This window comes from Phalacrocorax carbo, chromosome 1, assembly GCF_963921805.1.
Source record: "Phalacrocorax carbo chromosome 1, bPhaCar2.1, whole genome shotgun sequence".
Taxonomy (NCBI): Eukaryota; Metazoa; Chordata; class Aves; order Suliformes; family Phalacrocoracidae; genus Phalacrocorax; species Phalacrocorax carbo.
Window position 1 is genome coordinate 146,699,298 of NC_087513.1, and position 17,672 is coordinate 146,716,969.

The following is a 17,672-nucleotide window of genomic DNA, read 5'->3' on the forward strand; positions in this document are numbered from 1 at the left end:
TTGACAGGTTTCTGTGTCTTACCATAAAGCAGCTGAAGAACTAAATCTGCATATACAAATCCATAATGGTTAGGGGCTTTTATGTGTTTTTGCAGGAGCAGTTTTGACTGAATGCACAAAAAGATGCAAATTCCTCATCTCCTTCAATTTTTACCTCCCAGGCTGGCTTCAAAGCTCACTTTTTAACTTAGATATTTGGAGAGGCTGATGTTGGATGAATGAGCACCACAATGCATCTGTTGACGGCCCACTGCCGCTTCAGAGGCTGGCTTCCCCCTCCCGCTCCATTAACACACTTTGTCTGTGAAGTGCGCTAGATGCTTTGAGCAATGCACTACCAAACCAATTCTGTAGGGTCAATAAGAGCAAGGATTTTAACACTGGCTATAGTGGATGATGGGGTAAAGGATGGGACACATCCTGTCCTGGCTGCTTCTGCTCCAGTGGCTGAGGTCACCAGGCCCAAGTGCTTGTCACCACTGCTTTGCTGGAAGTTACTGCCCCCCAGATTTACCAGCTGAGCTACCCATGTGAAGATGAACCAGGAATGGTAGGTCTCTGCTAAGTCAGCTTTTGAGGCTGACAGGGGTTAGGGATTGTGCACAGGAGCAGAAAGCTGGCAGGTCCAAGGGCAGCAGAAGCTGGGCATCTTCTTCAGGCAGAAATGCTGCGGGCAGGAAAAAATAAAAATAATTTTAAAAATCAGTTGAACCAGCAGCTTGGCAGGTTTTTACTTCACAGTCCTGGGAGCCTCGCCTCAGATCCGTGCAAGCCCTGCCTGAGGGCTCTGGGACAGGGTGCAGTGAGTGAGGCTGGCACAGCTCTTCCACTCTGTCATCCTCTGATCACCATGAGACAGCCAAAATAAGGGCTTACAAGCAGTCCTCATTCAATCAGCTCCAGAAAAAATGCAAATAAGCTCAACAACAACAACAAAAACCCCAGAATTTTTCTGGTGCAATTATGGTGCCTGTAAAAACAAACTTTAGCTTCAGTCTCACAGTTTATATTGCTTCTGGAAATTCCTGAGACGTGCATAATCTTATTGAGCAAAATCCTAGCCCCACATAAGTAATTAGCAAAACCCTACCCATTTCCATGAGCAGAATTTTGCATGCCATGAGCAGTTTTTGTTTAAATCCAGAATTTGAGCCTGAATGTATAAAATTAAGATAGATTATTATAGCTGTAATAAAAATATATACAAGTACATTCATATACTAAGAAAAAGGAAATAAAGGAAGGATATTTGCTAATAGAATACATAACAGTTTACATCTGCTGGTAGAGTTGCAGGGAATTAGACCAGATGTTGAAAGTCTGTCATCTTTTATTTTGAAAGATATTCTTTTAGTGTCTATAATCTGGTGTGTCAATTAAAATATGTTCAAGAGTAAATTTCTTCCTCAGAATTATAAACTTACTGTGACAGGGTGGCTGAGTCATGCTTGTCTGAATCGCTTCAGATTTTCTACGTTCCTTCAGCTGCACTTAATTCCCCGCAGACATGAAGAGGACCAGTTCCTTGGTCGCGCCAGCCGGGAGGGCACGATACGGCTGTCAAAGGCTGGCAGGCAGAGTGGCATGTCCTCCCCCTTAGTTTGTCACAAGCCTGTGTTCTCCCCAGGGACAGAAAGCTGTTTCTGCTTGAGGTGAGAATGGTAGCAGGCTCTTTTCATTGCTATCATTGAAAGCCTAAGATGTTTGGTGAATGTGCCCTCTGACTAGATGGAGGAACAGGGAGCAAGGCAAAAGACCGCCTATTTTAAGATAGGTTAGATGTTAAGGCTCCCCACGATAGCTCACTGCACGATACCTACATATCTTTGAGGCCTTCAAACTACGGGGCTCCACACAGCCCATGACTCATAGGTTTCTCCTTCCCAGAATTAATTCCTTGAGCACTCAGAACTTTAACTGGCGCTTTCTTTTTAAAAACACCATGCTGTAATTGTGCTGTTTGGTAACATACAGATAAATCTTGCAGAAATTTGGAGAGAGGTGCCAACCCAAACACAGATTATTGTCACACCGGCCTCAAGGTAGAAATTCTTACGTGCAGACATGCAAGGCAGGCAGCGCAGCAAGGTCCCTACTTGCAGCTGGTCCCTTGGCCCCAGCCACCTCCCAGGTGCCAAGCACAACTTTATATCTTTCAATAGCATTTTCCATTATTTTCTCATCATTCAGCAGGGGAGAAAGCAGCGTGTAAGAGCCCAGCATGGAAGAAAGGTGACTGCCCTGACCACCAGTTTCAGCAAAACTGTGCATGTCTTTAAACCTGTGCAAGGTCACCTACCACTTCCCTGACCCGTTTTGGGGTCTGCTGCGTGCAGGCTTCTCCCCAGAGATGCCTGTCTCAGCTCTTCTTCAGCCGCTAGTAACGAGGCCTGTCAACTTCTCCCGACAGCCCCTGCCACAGTGAGGGAGGGCTTGTGTTGTCTCTAACCTACACCACCATCGCTGAAAAATTGGTCCAGTCCTAGCTGTCTGCTCCACGAGAGGCATGAAGGGCAGTTTAGCTGTCTCTCCTAAGGCTAAACTGCTCCCATTTCTTTCAGACTTGGCTAACAGGTTGTGTTTTCTTGGCTCTTGCTTTTACCAGGGATCTCTTCTGAGTTGTCTCCAGGTGGGTCTCACCTTTCATCAAGTGCAGTACCCCAAACCTGACATAGCCTTCCAGCTGAGACCGTGCCAGTGCCAAATAAAGCTATAACATTACTTTACATGTTCTTATGTACATGTAGGAACATGAGGTTTATCTCTTTCATTACAGCATGACAGAGTAGACTCACATTCAGCCTCTGATCCACTACAGTTTCTAGATTTGTTTGATTTATAGATTTATTTATTTGCAGAGCTAGTCACTCAATTTAACATTTCCCTGCTAAATTGCATAATTTTTCTTTTTCTCTTTTTTTGGGGCCATATCTCAAATATATCAAACTATTTGAAGCCTGCCACCAGCACTGCAGAGGGTGCTCATCCCTTGCTGCTGTCTGTAAATGTGACAGGCTCATTCTCGAGTCCATCATCAGCACCGTTGGCTTCACTGCCAAAGACACTGAGCAATCACAGGGCCATAGCAGCCTCCCGCCAAGCCCTTCTTGGTCAAAACTTCCATTTTGATAATGAGCTAATCACTGGTACCCTCTGAGTAACGTTTTCCAGCCCATTTTGTGCCCACCATGCAGTAGATGTGTCTAGACCACACACTTGCTGTGCTTGCCTGTGAGCGCTCTGCGGGAGACGTCGTGACCAGACATGCATTTGCTTCTGTCAGCGAGATCTGTCACCCTGTCACATAAGGAAATAAGACCATTTTGACAAATCCGTGTTGGCAGCTACCCCTTCCCTGCTCCCTTCCAGGTGCCTGATTATTTGCTTCAGTATTTTTTGCAGAAACTGGGGTTGTTCTGATGGGTGTACACTTCCCCAGAGGCTCCTGCCCCCTGCCCTCAGTGATAGGCACCCTACCTCTCCTTTTACAGTCCTTCAGAAGATGTGGCAAGAGCTCAGCATTCATGAATTCTTATAGAAAATCCCCAATGGCTCTGAAATTTCAGGCCCCCCAGTTCTTTGAGCATCTTAAGATTTAGATCGTGAGGTCTAGACAAATTTGAAAGCACCATATTTATTTAGAAAGTATGTATTAACCTGGTGCTTTGAACTTGGTTGGAGGGCTTGTTTGTTTTCAGTGTTATATTAGTTACATAAATCTCTTTTTATGTTCCTGCATGAAAACTTTGCTGTCGACTAAGACTGTATACAAAGACTGAGTCACTTCCTTTGAGGCATGCTATGTTAAAACATGGGATGAGTGTCTGAGATCTCCATTTTGTTGTGAAGAGCTAAAATAAAGAAATCTTCCAAGAGCAGCTGGCAGAAAATATTTGTAATGAGTGCTGCCAATTACTAGAGGAAAGGGGCTTATTTATACAGGGCACCACTGAGACAGACTGAAGAGACAGACTGTGTTGGATTTAGAAAATTAAAAACACCTGAGTGGACAAAGCTGTAAAAACTATATAATATAAAAACTGAATCTTCTAACCCGGCAGCACCTGCATCTGGCAATCTCATTCATGCCTTCTGTAGGAGATAAACCTTCTTGCTCTATCAAATAAACCCCCTAATTACATAGCTTAAGTAGGATATTAAGTGGCATCATATTAAGCCATTACATGACCCTTGTCATCATCAGCCCTGCGAGACAGTGAGGATAGCTGTTGCTCCCTGCTGATTTCTCTGGGTATCTATTTAAACATACTGTGGTAATTAGAAGCATCTAAATAAAGCCCTGCCCAGGACTACAAGGGCTGAATGGAAGGAACCTTTATTTCTGGTGGCTACAATGCCCTTACCTGCTGTTGTTGTGTGCGCGCAAGCATCCTTGCCAACATCCCTCGTTTGATATGATCCGAAGCTCTATGGGGTAAGAAAGCAAAAAGGTTCAAAGGCAGCATCGTTTTCCTCCTCCGACTGATAAGAGCCTCTGCCACTGGCAAAGAGAATCTTTCCACAGGGCTTGAAAGACAAATCTGCTAATTCCCCCTGCTTTACTCCTTTATGCCTTTCTCTGAAGGGAAACCTGCAGGCTTCAGATGCCAGCTTCATTCTAGGCATCCTTCCTAATTACCTGAACTGCCATCATTAAATGCAGCACATTTATTGATCACTATCATGAACGTTGCCTTTCTAATATTCAGCGACTGTGAATCAAACTGTGTCACAGATGTGGATTTCAATGACAAGGTATATCTGAGTGCACCCTATAGATTTCCCTTCCTTATATTAACTATAGCTGAATCAGAAAAAAAAACCCACTCAAGTTCCTGTCCTTTAAATATTATCTAAGGTAATATGATTGGCTCAGGAGCATTACTGGGCACCTAGTCTTGGGAAAAATTTCAGCTTCAAGTGGGAGAAACCCCTTACCGACCATGAAGGGTGTTTGGGAACAGGCTTCCAGACTGGATTGCCTCCCAGATTTAGGAAACAGATGGCCTAGATTTACGTTCATTTTTCAAAGCACCAGTTTTTGCATTTTTCTTTCACTTAATTGTGTTTTAGCAGAACATTTCTTCACTTTCCTCAGGAAAACCACCACAAAAGGATTTCCAGCTCTGTGCTGTGCTGCCATCCCTGCTCTTCTCTCACTCACAAGATTTACCCCTCCGATGCTGGGGTTCAGATGCTGCTGTGCTTTCTAGCAACTGTAAAAATTGTTCATGAGCAAGCTCACAAACAAGCAGTACTTCATGTCGCTGTCAAGTAATTGTAGTGGTGGACACAGTTTGTAATAGTGCTTTTTTCACAGGGAAAAGTCACAGATATCAATGATCTTTGTCAAAAGGGAGGTTTAAAGATTTTCAGATACAAAAGGAAAAATAGAAGTTGTCCACTTCAATAGCAAAAGCAGCCTTATATTTTAAAGCCAAGGGCCAAAGCATAATGGGTTGAGGCATGCCAAAAATACAAATGATTTTGCCTGAACTGTTTGAGATAGTCATGTGAAAAGGACTTGCCTGAGACATATTTTGGTCTTAATGCATTGCCTGTTAACAACCTATTCCCTTGTTCCCCTCTTTCATGACTGGGTTGTGTTCTAGGTTGGGAGGGTTCAGTTCTAGCCATGAGATGGTCCAAACCATATGAAGTACTACAAAATTTGGCCAATATTTTACCCTGCGAGCAAGAAGAGTCACGCACCACTAAAACTTCTCAGTGCCTGGCCGCGTAATTTCTCCACATAATTGCCTAAATAGGTGCACAACTGCACACTCCCAGATAGCCTGGCAGGGGATATGTGAACGTTAGGTTAACTGGTAATCCTCCGGCCTTTTTAGACCAGAATAGCTATTCCAAAACAAACGTGCTGCAGTAGCTGCTCTGGAATAGCTCACCAGGTGGCTTTGCTTTCCTGAAAAAGATTATTTCTCCTGAATAATCACAGCCCTCTGGAAATACAGTGGCTTTTCTTCAAATAGCATGTCCTACTGGGAACTACTCCCAAGCAGCTATTGGGAGATGATGTATTCTGCAGCAGTTATTATAGCCAATTTGCTCAGGTAGAGAAGGTCAGTAGAGGTGTTGACTAGAAATGCTCTTGGACCAACTTACCTGGAGGTTAAGGAGCAATTTTCTTTGGTATGGAGTGGAAGATTTTACCTAAGCACTTTCTGTAGGTGCACAATTGATGCTGAAAAAAAAGAGCGAAGTCTATTTTTGTCTCTTGTCGTCTGTGCCTCAGTCACGGTATAGAATTACTCTGGTCCAGCGATTGCCTGCACGGAGAAGGGCCCATATTCATTCCACCTCCAGGGTTTCCATTAACACAGCAGTTACACTGTCATTTGGGCAGAAAGCCCGAGTCAAAGCACTGCTTCATTTGATCTGCATCTGTCCTAAAGTAATATCCCTCTGCTCTTTCCATCCTGTTTCCCTCTGAGGCAGCGGACTGCTGTTTTTGTGAGGAATGACTGCCTCCATTTGACAGCAGAATACTTTGAAGCGATCACAGTAAGCAGGCAGCGCCGCTGCTATGCATTACCATCTACAGCATATTACGGTGACCTCCCTACTTTCCTTTTCCATTTCATATGAAGACCTAGAAAGGAAAGGCACCCTTGTGTGCACGGTAATCATTCAAACATGCTGCTTTTCAGCGATTCTTTCAAGGTAACAGAAAGCAATTTTTTTGAAAGAGGAGAATGCTCAAATAACACAGATCTCACTCTCCCCTTGGGTTTGGAATGGTGGAATTTACAGGCAGCCCCTATATTTCTGGGTGATTGAAAATTAGGCATTCTGGGGGTCCCAGTTCAAAACCAGCCCCTTTTCACCACCAAATTTTATTGTCAGGATATCAGGTTACTATTTCATATAACCTCTCCCTAAGGGAATTTATGGATCTGATATTCTAATGGCTGTTTTTACTTCTAGTAGCAATTTCACACATTTTTCCCAGCCCATGTGCTTTCTAAGTTAAGAAAAGGCCCCAGCTAGGACAAGGAAGCTGTGACACAGTGAGGTTGCCATCCTCTGCCAATCTAAGAAACAAAAAATTTCTATGATTATTTATTTATATTTTTTGCTGTGGTACCCTGAGAAACCACGAACAGACCATGAACACATCCTTGTAAATCCTTCCAATTAAAATTTCTTGATTTGCGGAGGTCATTCTTTGACAAGGAAAACGTAGGATAGTCTCAGCATCTTTAAGATCTAGGATTCCTATGATTAATTTAGGAATGAAAAACTGTTTTCTTAGAAGATTAATTTTGTAAGAAAGACAGATGAGGGAGCTTTTATGTGGGGAATATTTATTCTAAATGACCTTAGGTTTTCTCTAAGGGAAAAATGTTGCCCAGCTCTCAAGTCTATTTATCTATTGCTAATGATAACAGTGACCTCTTGTGGAAATTTCTAAAATCTTTTCTAACTAAAGTTGTTTTAACCTGGCTGTAGTTTTGAATCTGCTTTTGGCATTTCTAATGTATTTGTTACTGTTCATAAAAGAACCATCAATTTAAGGTAGCCTCTTCTCCCTTGGCCAAGTTTATGACTAGGCCCCTAATTTCACAGTACCAGATCTTTAAGTTAGAAAGGAAAATACTACATATGTGTTGTTATTTTAGAAGAAGAGAGTTGTTGTTTTAAAAAAGAAATGGGTGGGCCTTAGGTTTACTAATTAAGCATCCTACCGTATCCAGAAGTCACAAACAGATTTTGGTATTTCTAATCAAAACCGTTACATCTCTTTGAGCAAAAGCAGCTTGTTTGTGCTTCCTTAATTAAAAATGCCACGAACCATGAAGTTGGTTTCTAATGAGTCACTAATAACCACACCTGGGCTAACAAATTTCTGTTTTGACTTCAAAGCCTTTTCAGACCAGTCGTTACTTCAGACACAAAAGGTATTTTTGGACTGTTGTCAGAGGATGTTTTGTGCCATACCTCCCGTTTTGGTTTCCAGCTGGATGTCGTGCCTTTTGAGACTTGGGTTTAGCCCTCCTGCCACAGCTTCTCAAAGTCATAGATGACTTCTAGTCTGTTCACAAGAAGTTAAATGTGATATGGATAAGGAGACTTAAAACACAGAAAAGAAGGTCATGGATCTTTATTCACAGAGATATCAAAGTACCTTACTCCTGAAGGAGTGAATGCACACTATTTTTTTAATGGTGGATGGGATTTTTAAAATTTATCTACCCAGTTAGGAATGTTACCTTCTGAAAACATTGTGATGCCAATATTTAAGAAGAAAGGGAACTATTTAGGTACCTACAAGCCTGTCAAGCTGACCTTAACAGTGTGCAAGACTTTAGAGAAATTCTGAAATAAAAGAATAAATAAAGACCTGGAGTTAAATGAAAAATGGGATAAAATCAACAGAGGCTAACCAGAGTGCTGCAGCTCCTTGTTCTAAGCAATTAATAAGTCTCATTTGGTCTTGACACAGTTCAACATGGGATCCTAGCAATAAAGCTTAAGGAGATGGTATTGAACGGACAAATGCACTTACGGGATGCACTAATGGCAAGTTGAAAAGGAATTATGTGGCTGGAGATGGGAAAAAATACCTACTGTTTTTTTCTCAAGGATCAGTCTCGGGAGAAGTCCTTCCTGTTTAACAAGTCCTGAGGTTTACATAAGCATGGGGGTGTTTCACGAAGCTGAAAGGCATCAGTACAGAGGAGGGCAAGGATATTGTGCCTGAAGACCCACAGGACTGAACTGAATGGAAATGAAACTCAATCATGCAAAATATATTTGGGAACTAGCAATGAAAACTTATCTGAAAGACAGGAACTGAAACCTGGAAATTATGAAAGAAGAAGGAGTGAGCTTATCATGAGCCACCAATAGCACTGGGATCCATCAAGGGGAAGATTCAGTCCTGTGGGAGATATGTCCCATACAGGTGTGGAAGTACTGGAATATAATACAGGGTGCATTTCTAGGCACATATATTAAAGACACAGGAACTCAAAAGAGGATCAAATGCAGAGTTGGGCTACTTTGACTGTCAGGTAGGAGGAGGAAGGTGTCCTTCTCCTGCCAGTAAAAGGAGAGATGAAGAAGGTTATGGTCACTCTGCACAATTACAGTTGCGCTGGAGGACATGGAAGGGAAAATCTGCAAAGCATACACCAACCACTGAGCCTAGAAGCTTTTTGCAGTCTTTGCTTTGACCTGTCAGTGTCTACAGTAGGTGAAGGATCAAAGTCCCATGATAATGTGAGTAGCCTGAAGGGACCGCAAACGTAGTGCCATGAAGTGAAAGAAAGAATAAATACCCCTTCCATATACATCATGGGGTAGACATCAGCAACAATTTACATTTATGTAAAAAAGCAATCTGTTTCATGAACAGCAAATAAAAAGGAGCACACACTTGGCTGAAATGAGCAGTCATTTGAAATGTGAACCAGTGTTTGTTAATGGAGTTTTGGCACATGCTGTCAATTTCAGTTATTAGTACTGGCTGAAAGATGCCAACGCTATACAATAATCCCATAATCAGAGGGCTTATAGCAGAGGATAGGGGACACAGCAGACATTGCAAAATTACACTGTAGTTGCTTTCTTTATCCAGGAGCTACTTATTAACACAAATAACACCACAAACCCACCCCCACCCCCCCCCAAAAAAAAATATGTAATCCTTTAAAAGAAAAAAAAAAGCAATCGTTTAGCTTCCTGACATTGTCTGTCTTCTGTAGCTTTTTTCAGGACCTTGTGAAATTTAATTGACTAGTAATGGATTTTTCCTTTCCTTTACTTATACAGTTACTTCACAGTGAAAATAGCACATTTATAGAAATATATATTCAGTAAAGCAGATAGCTGATAAACAGCCTAACCACAACATACTTATATTTGTTTTTGTACACACTGTACTGAGCATTGTGAAACTGGGACACACAGTACTTAAAGCATTATACTACACCAGGAGACCATAGTCATTGCCATTTCACATGGGCGGGGGGGGGGTTTGGGGGAACCACTGTTCATTTTGCTTATTTTTCTTTTTCTGTAATTAATTCTTAACATTCATCACAACATAATTCCAGAATTTCCACAGGTCTCAAAACCTCTCTCAAGTCTCAGAAACAGCGGTGAGGCAGCAGCTCAGCGTTTCACCTAGGCAATGTCACTGTCCCCACAGCTTTTGATTGAGCCCTCTTGTCATTAATCAATCTCTGGCCTTCAGATGTTTAATGACCTTTCTTTAAAGTGACGCAGCGTTGTTTACAGTAATGTAGTTGTCAACCTGGACAATGTCTGAAACATGAAGTTCTTGAGAAAAGAGGCTGAGACACAACCTCCCTGTGATTCCTGGGCTAAATTGCTCCACCAGCGTGCAGCCAGCATCAGGGCACTGCACCCCCAGGCAACACTCATTTGTCAGAGCAGCATCGCGGTGTCCCGCTGCTTGGCAAAAGGGTATAGGAAAAACTGATGCAGGAGGGATGCAGTGGCAGGATCACCAGGCTCCTGCCTGGGAGCCTATAAAGATAAAAGCAGTGCTGAGTCACTCATGAGTCCAGAGGCTAAACACTGCTCTGATCACACAGTACCCCCCCTTCCCCAAAGACAACGTGTTTGCTGAGAGAAACCAGTGGTACAACATGTAATTGCTGCTCTCATGTCTGGAACGCCTGCTGGTGCTCAGGGAGTCAGTCCAGGCTTTTAAGAGGTTGCTGTGGGAGCAAAAGAGGGAAAAAGCCCAGGAGAATTATGGCAGAAGAAGATAAGAAGGGTCTGTCCAACTGTAAGAGGCAAGAAGTGGAGGCTTGTTCATAGGTACTGAGGGAAAAAAAAAAAAAGGTGGTGCTGCCAGCAGTTACAAGGTCCGTGCTGCATTTCATTGCTCTCCTATTTAGCTATAAAATCACAATGCAACCTTTGCTAACAAGAAAAAGAGCAGGCACAGCGCCTCACCGAGTGGCCTGAGCACAAGACTAAAATGCCAAGAGCCCAGACTTGCTGCTGGACCGCCTGCTACAGCCAGCACTGTGTTGGAGCGACAGCCAGGCCCTTGCTGTGTACCATAGGGATTAGTCATGCTCTGAGGGAACAAGATGACACAGCAGATTTACTACTAAAACAAGTAGTTCCCAGGGCTCTCAGAACCATCCAGCCTAGTTTTCTCATTATTTGTTTCTTCTGCTTGATCGATAGTATCTAAAAATGCAGATTTTTTTTCCTTAGTGGGGACTGGAATTGGAATTAAGGGCATCTTTCTCCTCTGCTTGGCCACCAATTTTCATCAAAGTTACAAGAACCAAGGCTTATGTATCACTGGGAAATCTTGCTGAAATCACCAAGCAAGTTAAAATTTTGCAGTGGGAAGGATTGCTCCTCCAACCTTACAGAGTCCCACTGTCATTGCTGGCAGCGACACTCGGAGCCCTCTAGAAAGATGGGAGGGATTATTTCATGTTTTACATGCTCTGGATGTATTTTAACCACAATAATAAGTAGCAATTGCAACAAAACACAGTCTTTGGCAGTGGCTGGTCACAGTTCAGTCCCAGCAATCTGCAGCACAGGGCAGGATAATGTATCTACCTCCCAGTAGCTGTAGGGAGAAGAAGCTGGTTACAGTCGTCTGGCACTTGGTGCTTACTGGTGTGGCTGAAAGCAGAGGCACAGCCTTGCACCCAGGCATGGTTTCCTATCTAAAAATCTAGCAAGAGAAATGAAGCATTAAAAGGAGCCTTGGTGTCTCTTTCCAGAAGCAAGTGGGGACTGAGTTTCTCTGTTGGCTGCTGAGCAGGATGTGTGGACGCAGGCAGGTTCACAGGGCTGTTCCCAAGCTGCTTCTGGGAACTTGTGGGGGACTCCTGGCTCTAAGGAGAAAAGAGCTGAATTTTCCCAAAGTACAAATATTATACTAAAACTCCCAGAGGGACACAGAACATACGGGCAATAACTGTCTGCATAAATGTGCCTAGGAAAAATACTTGCATCTGCACAGCCCTCAAAGGCATAAAGATATTGGCAGGAACAGAATCACTGGGACACAGTGTGGTGTGAAGGATTGCTGTAGGGCTCTTTCCTTTTTTGCCCGTGCAAGAGCCAAGAGCTAAGAGGAGGTGAGAGGAGGTGGGGTAACAGTCAGCCTGGTGTTCCTGTTAGATGATATGCAGCGGGGGGAGCTGGGTATCCAGTGGTAACCAAAACAAAGGTTTACTATGCTGGATATCACGACAGCTACACACAGCTCAGCTACACACAGCTCCGCAGCCTCCTGTGTTGTTCAGGAGGGGCTGGAGTGAGCGAGGGACTGCAGTAAGTCAGGCTGGGATGGCAGTGAGGTGGCTCAGCAAAACCACCCATGTTCTGGCTTCATTTCAGCCTCCTCCTGCTCCCTTTCTTACCCTCCAACTCCTTTGCCTACCAGGAAAGAGAAAGAGAGACAGAAAAGGTATAGGGAAAGAAGAGCAAGGAAACCCAGCAAGGGACTGCTAGATTTAGAAGATTTCAGAAGGAAAACATTTCAATGAATCATAGAATCATTTAGGTTGGAAGAGACCCTTAAGATCATCAGGTCCAACCATTAACCTAACACTGCCAAGTCTGCCACTAAATCATCTCCCTATGCCACATCTACACATCTTTTAAATACCTTCAAGGATGGTGACTCAACCACTTCCCTGGGCAGCCTGTTCCAGTGCTTGACAACCCTTTCGGTAAAGAAATTTTCCCTAATATCCAGTCTAAACCTCCCCTGGCACAACTTGAGCCTATTTTCTCACATCCTATCACTTGTTACTTGGGAGAAGAGACAGACATCCACCTCACCACAACCTCTTTTCAGGTAGTTGTAGAGAGTGATAAGGTCTGCCCTCAGCCTCCTTTTCTCCAGACTAAACAACCCCAGCTCCCTCGTCTGTTCCTCATAGGACCTGCTCTCCAGACCCTTCACCAGCTTTGTTGCCCTTCTTTGGATGCACTCCAGCAACTTGATGTCTTTCTTGTACTGAGGGGCCCAAAACTGAACACAATATTCAAGGTACAGCCTCAACAGTGCCGAGTACAGGGGCACGATCACCTCCCTGCTCCTGCTGGCCACACTATTCCTGATACAAGCCAGGATGCTGTTGGCCGCCTTGGCCGCCTGGGCACACTGCTGGCTCATTTTCAGCCAGCTATTGACCAGCACCCCCAGGTCCTTCTCAGCCAGGGAGCTTTCCAGACGCTCTTCCCCAAACCTGTAGCCTTGCATGAGGTTGTTGTGACCCAGGTGTCACAGGCAGGACCCAGAAGTTGGCCTTGAAACTCAGACAGTTGGCCTTGGCCCATCAATCCAGCCTGTCCAGGTGTCTCTGTGGGGCCTTCCTACCCTCAAGCAGATCAACAGTCCCACCCAACTTGGTGTCCTCTGCAAACTTATTGAGGGTGCACTTGATCCCCTCATCCAGATCATTGGTAAAGATATCAAACAGAACTGGCTCCAACACTGAGCCCTGGGGAACACCACTTGTGACTGGCTGCCAACTGGATTTAACTCCATTCACCACAACTTTTTGGGCCCGGACATCCAGCCAGTTTTTTACCCGTCAAAGAGTACACCTATCCAAGCCATGAGCAGCCATTTTTTCCAGGAGAATGCTGTGGGAAATGGTGTCAAAGGCTTTACTAAAGTCTAGGTAGACAGCATCCACAGCCTTCCCCTCATCTACTAAGCAGGTCATCTTGTCACAGAAAATCATGTTAGTCAAGCTAATGAAGAACACTTCGACTAGACCTTCTTTTGCTGAGCTTTTCTTCCATCCCCAAAGGCATGGCTGTACTGGAGGAAGAATCAGGGGAGCAGCTCCAGCTACAAGATGCATCGCTCCCTCTGACACGGTGTGGTCATCCAGGTCTCTCCTGCCAGCCCTCCCACCCAGCTGTGGCCACATGCAGCTCGCAGCAGAATCAGCACTGCTTATAGCAGTCAAACCACCCCAGGAAGTCTCCAATATTAATTCTGTCTTCCTTCTCTTGTGAATAGCTCGCTCTCACTGGCACAATTCAGATAGGCTAGGAGAGAGGGGAAGAAAGGTGTCAGCCTGCCACCAGCAACAGAAACATGGGATACAGAGGAAGGGCAGAAGAAGAAGCCAGCAGGCAAGATGGGCCCAGCTCTGGGCCAGATCAAAGCTGGGGTGTGCAGAGAGAGACCTGGGAGCATCTCTGACTCTCCCAACTACTAGGTGACGGTCAAGTATTCCTACAATGCCTAACTGATAACACTAGCATGGTCTGCTGTCAGCTGACACTCCTTAAACTCAGAGCTGCCATCTTCCAAGAGTGAATTGAAGGGGGTTGAAACGCATGGTTTTCATCTCATTAGCACCTGTATTTTGTGGCCACTTCCCTCACAAACAGCAGAAAAATCTTCTACTTCATTCGAGTGCTGGAGGCAGATTTCTCTCTACCATCTGTTCTGTGTTGCTAGTTGTTTGGCTTTCTAAAGCTGTGGGCAGACAAAATGGCAAAATTGCCTGTTGAATAGAAAAAAATGGCTAAAAATATGTTTCTATCACATCACACAAACTCTGCTGCCAGCAGAAACAGCTCTGACTTATCTCTGACTTATTCCAGCAAAGACCATTGATCCAGCCACCTTTGGAGTTGCCTGGCTGCTTGGCTCACTTGGGCCTCCATGAACCCACCACAGACCTTGTGCATGGAGATGCCTCTTTTCTCTTGATGATGATGAATCACTTGGGGTTCTATGAGTGAAGGCTGATTATGAGGAATTACAGGAGGGGTCTAAGAGAGTGACTGAGCCTGGACTCTCTGGTCTGATAAAACTCTATGACAGCACTAGCAATGTGGAGCCAAAGTAGAAAAAAGTGGCAAAAAAATAGGTTGTGGGCTTGGAGGAAGAATCCTTTCCCTTGTTCTGCTCCTGGTGCCTCCTGTTGGCGCCTCTTAGTTCCCATATCAGAAGAGAGAAATGGTGAGCTGTTAAGGCCACCTGCCCATGACTTCTTCCAAAAATCTACCTTCATAAGCCCATCCTCCCCCACCCAAGCCCTAAATAGACCAAGTGCCTACAGTTTACCTTTAATCTTCAAATACAAGGGCTAGGGCACACAAAGAGAAGCTAGTAAGATCCTAGTCCAAAACAAAAGTAGTCCTTCGAACACCCTCCCGCCAGCCTATGGATATCTTCACCAAACAAGGCTGTGGATGATGAAAGTTCCCATGGGTTCAAAAAGGTGCCATAAAAAAATACAGGAGAGTGATCTACTAAGGGCTTTGAAACACACAGACATCACATCTGGCTCAGAAAGTCTCTTTGGGCCTGGAGGCAGTTTTACCCTGGGTTTTTTGGCTACTGCTAGAAACAGGGCATTGGGCCAGACAGGCCTTTATTCCAGTCCAGACTGATGGCTTTACGTTCCTTTTTGGTGCAGTATACTCCAGGTTCTTTGTTCGTCCTCAGCCCTGTATGCACAAGCCTGGGCTTGGATCCTGTCTTCATTCAATGGGAAATGTGACAAACAGACAAACTCCTTAGGATACTTTCCTGTGATTTCATCAAAAATTTATCACCACTTCTCCAATCCTCCACTTCTCCCCCTTCCCACACACTTAGCAGGCCAAGACCTTATACTTCATTTAGGGACATCACACCAGAGAACTGTAAAGCCTTGTGTATGTGCTTGCCTAGGAGATGCCCGCTAGGATTCCCTATGCCGGCCACTAGCATCATATCCAAAGCCAGTCAGAGCCAAACTGCTTCTCTCACACCCCACTCCCAGCTGTGCTCACCCCCTCCCATGCCCAGAGTTCCCCATTGTGAAACTTCTCATTAACTAAAAAAACCCCATCAAGGCTGTCTATACAAGCACATGAAGATGAGCTGAGGAAAGCTTCTGGCTCCTGCTAGATAATGTTACCACCCCCACCTGCCCCCTCAAATCTGCAGCCACAGCTCAGGAGTTAGAACAACGCAGGGACCATTCCTAATAGGAAGTTTGTGCAAAGCTGCACATTTTGGGCGGTAAAGAGGGTTTAACACAGTGGACACACACGGCTGCTCTGTGCCAGGCAGTGCTTGTGGCAGAGAACAATCTCACACACAGTTTATGCGTAGAAGCAGAACCAAAAACATCCCCGCTTTCCCTGTATTCCTTCTTCCACCTCAAAAGAATTGAGGCGAAGTGATGAAGCGTCGTTAGCTAATCCCCCCAAGTCCTGGGCGTCCCTTCCCCTCTCCCTGTGCTCTTTTGGGTTTTTTTTGCAGTGGCTGTTCCTTGGTCTCTGCCCAAGCGGGTGCATGTCAGACGTGAGCCACACACTCCTGTTCCAGGACCAGCTCCAATCCCATACGTGCTTGCAAGCAAACCCACTCAGGCTCAGGGACAGATGACTCAAGCAAGAGCTCAGAAATATTTAACTCCTCCATGCCAAGAGATTTTCCAGCACTAAGCACAGAAGTAACAGAGTGCTGAGAGAAAGGCAAACTGCAATCAGCAACTGGATCTCTAAAGTAGACTAGGTATCTCCGCTAAAAAAAAGAGGTACACCCAGGCTGTCTTACAACTGGAAGGACATCAACTCTTACTGATGTCTTGGTACACATCCTCCAAGAGGAATTACCTGTTATTACCCATAAAGATAAAATCAAGAAGCCTCTGCACTGTAGAATTAGCACATAATGACAATATTTCAAAAGGTCCAGCCAAAGCTGACACTTACGCAGAGCTGATGGCTGCAAAGTAAACAAGAAAATTACTTGCTTGAAAGCACCATCTGGTAAGGAGGCACCTCTGCAAAATGAGGAGCCTGCGATTCAGACACACAGCTTCTGAATGCAATCCTGTAACTATCTACACTTCAAACAAAATGCTTAAATGTGCAAAGAGTGGGAGGCATATTTTTTTACAGTTCCTTCATTTAGGCAAGTGTGATCAATTTGGGCTTCTCTAGCAAGAGAAAACATACCAGAAGCAATAGAAATTCAGAGACCGGACAAAACAAAACAAAACCAAACAAAGACAAGAAATAAAAAAATCTCTGTGCACAATTAATTTGAGGAATTTGTTGATACACTGTAGCACTAAGGTCACAATACTGCAGGATTAAAGAAGGAATGGATTGGGTTTTATGAATGCCATGACTATATTGCATTTCTTGCTAAATGTCAGAGCCTCCCTCGAATTCTATATGCCGTAAGTTTGGAGAAGAAAATGCTTTTGAGGACATAGAAAAGCCTCAAATCAAGTGATTTGGGAGAAATATCTTGCCAGATTCTTTTCATTTTTCCCATTCAAGCATTTCTTGTACTTTTCAACTGTCTGATACTAGTCAGTGTTGAGAAAAGCCATTAGGCCACCTGCAACATTGTCCACTTCTTAGGGAGGATTTATTCTGCCACTGGGATTGAATGTGCTTAATCCTAAGCTTCGTAAAACCTGGTGTCAGGAGAGAGGGGGCAGAAAGCTAATTCATATCAACAGTGACTAAAAGATAATAAAAACTTACTCTAAAGTAACTTCATCTCTTCCAAACAGTTTTTCCACACATACAGATAAGCTTTGGGGATGGTGCATCTTCAGCAAAACAGGCCAGATACAGCAAGTCCATCTGCTAGAAACCATCTTCTCTTAGCCAACAAGCAAGGGCAGCCAGCAAGCACTGTCAGGTGCCTCAGCCAC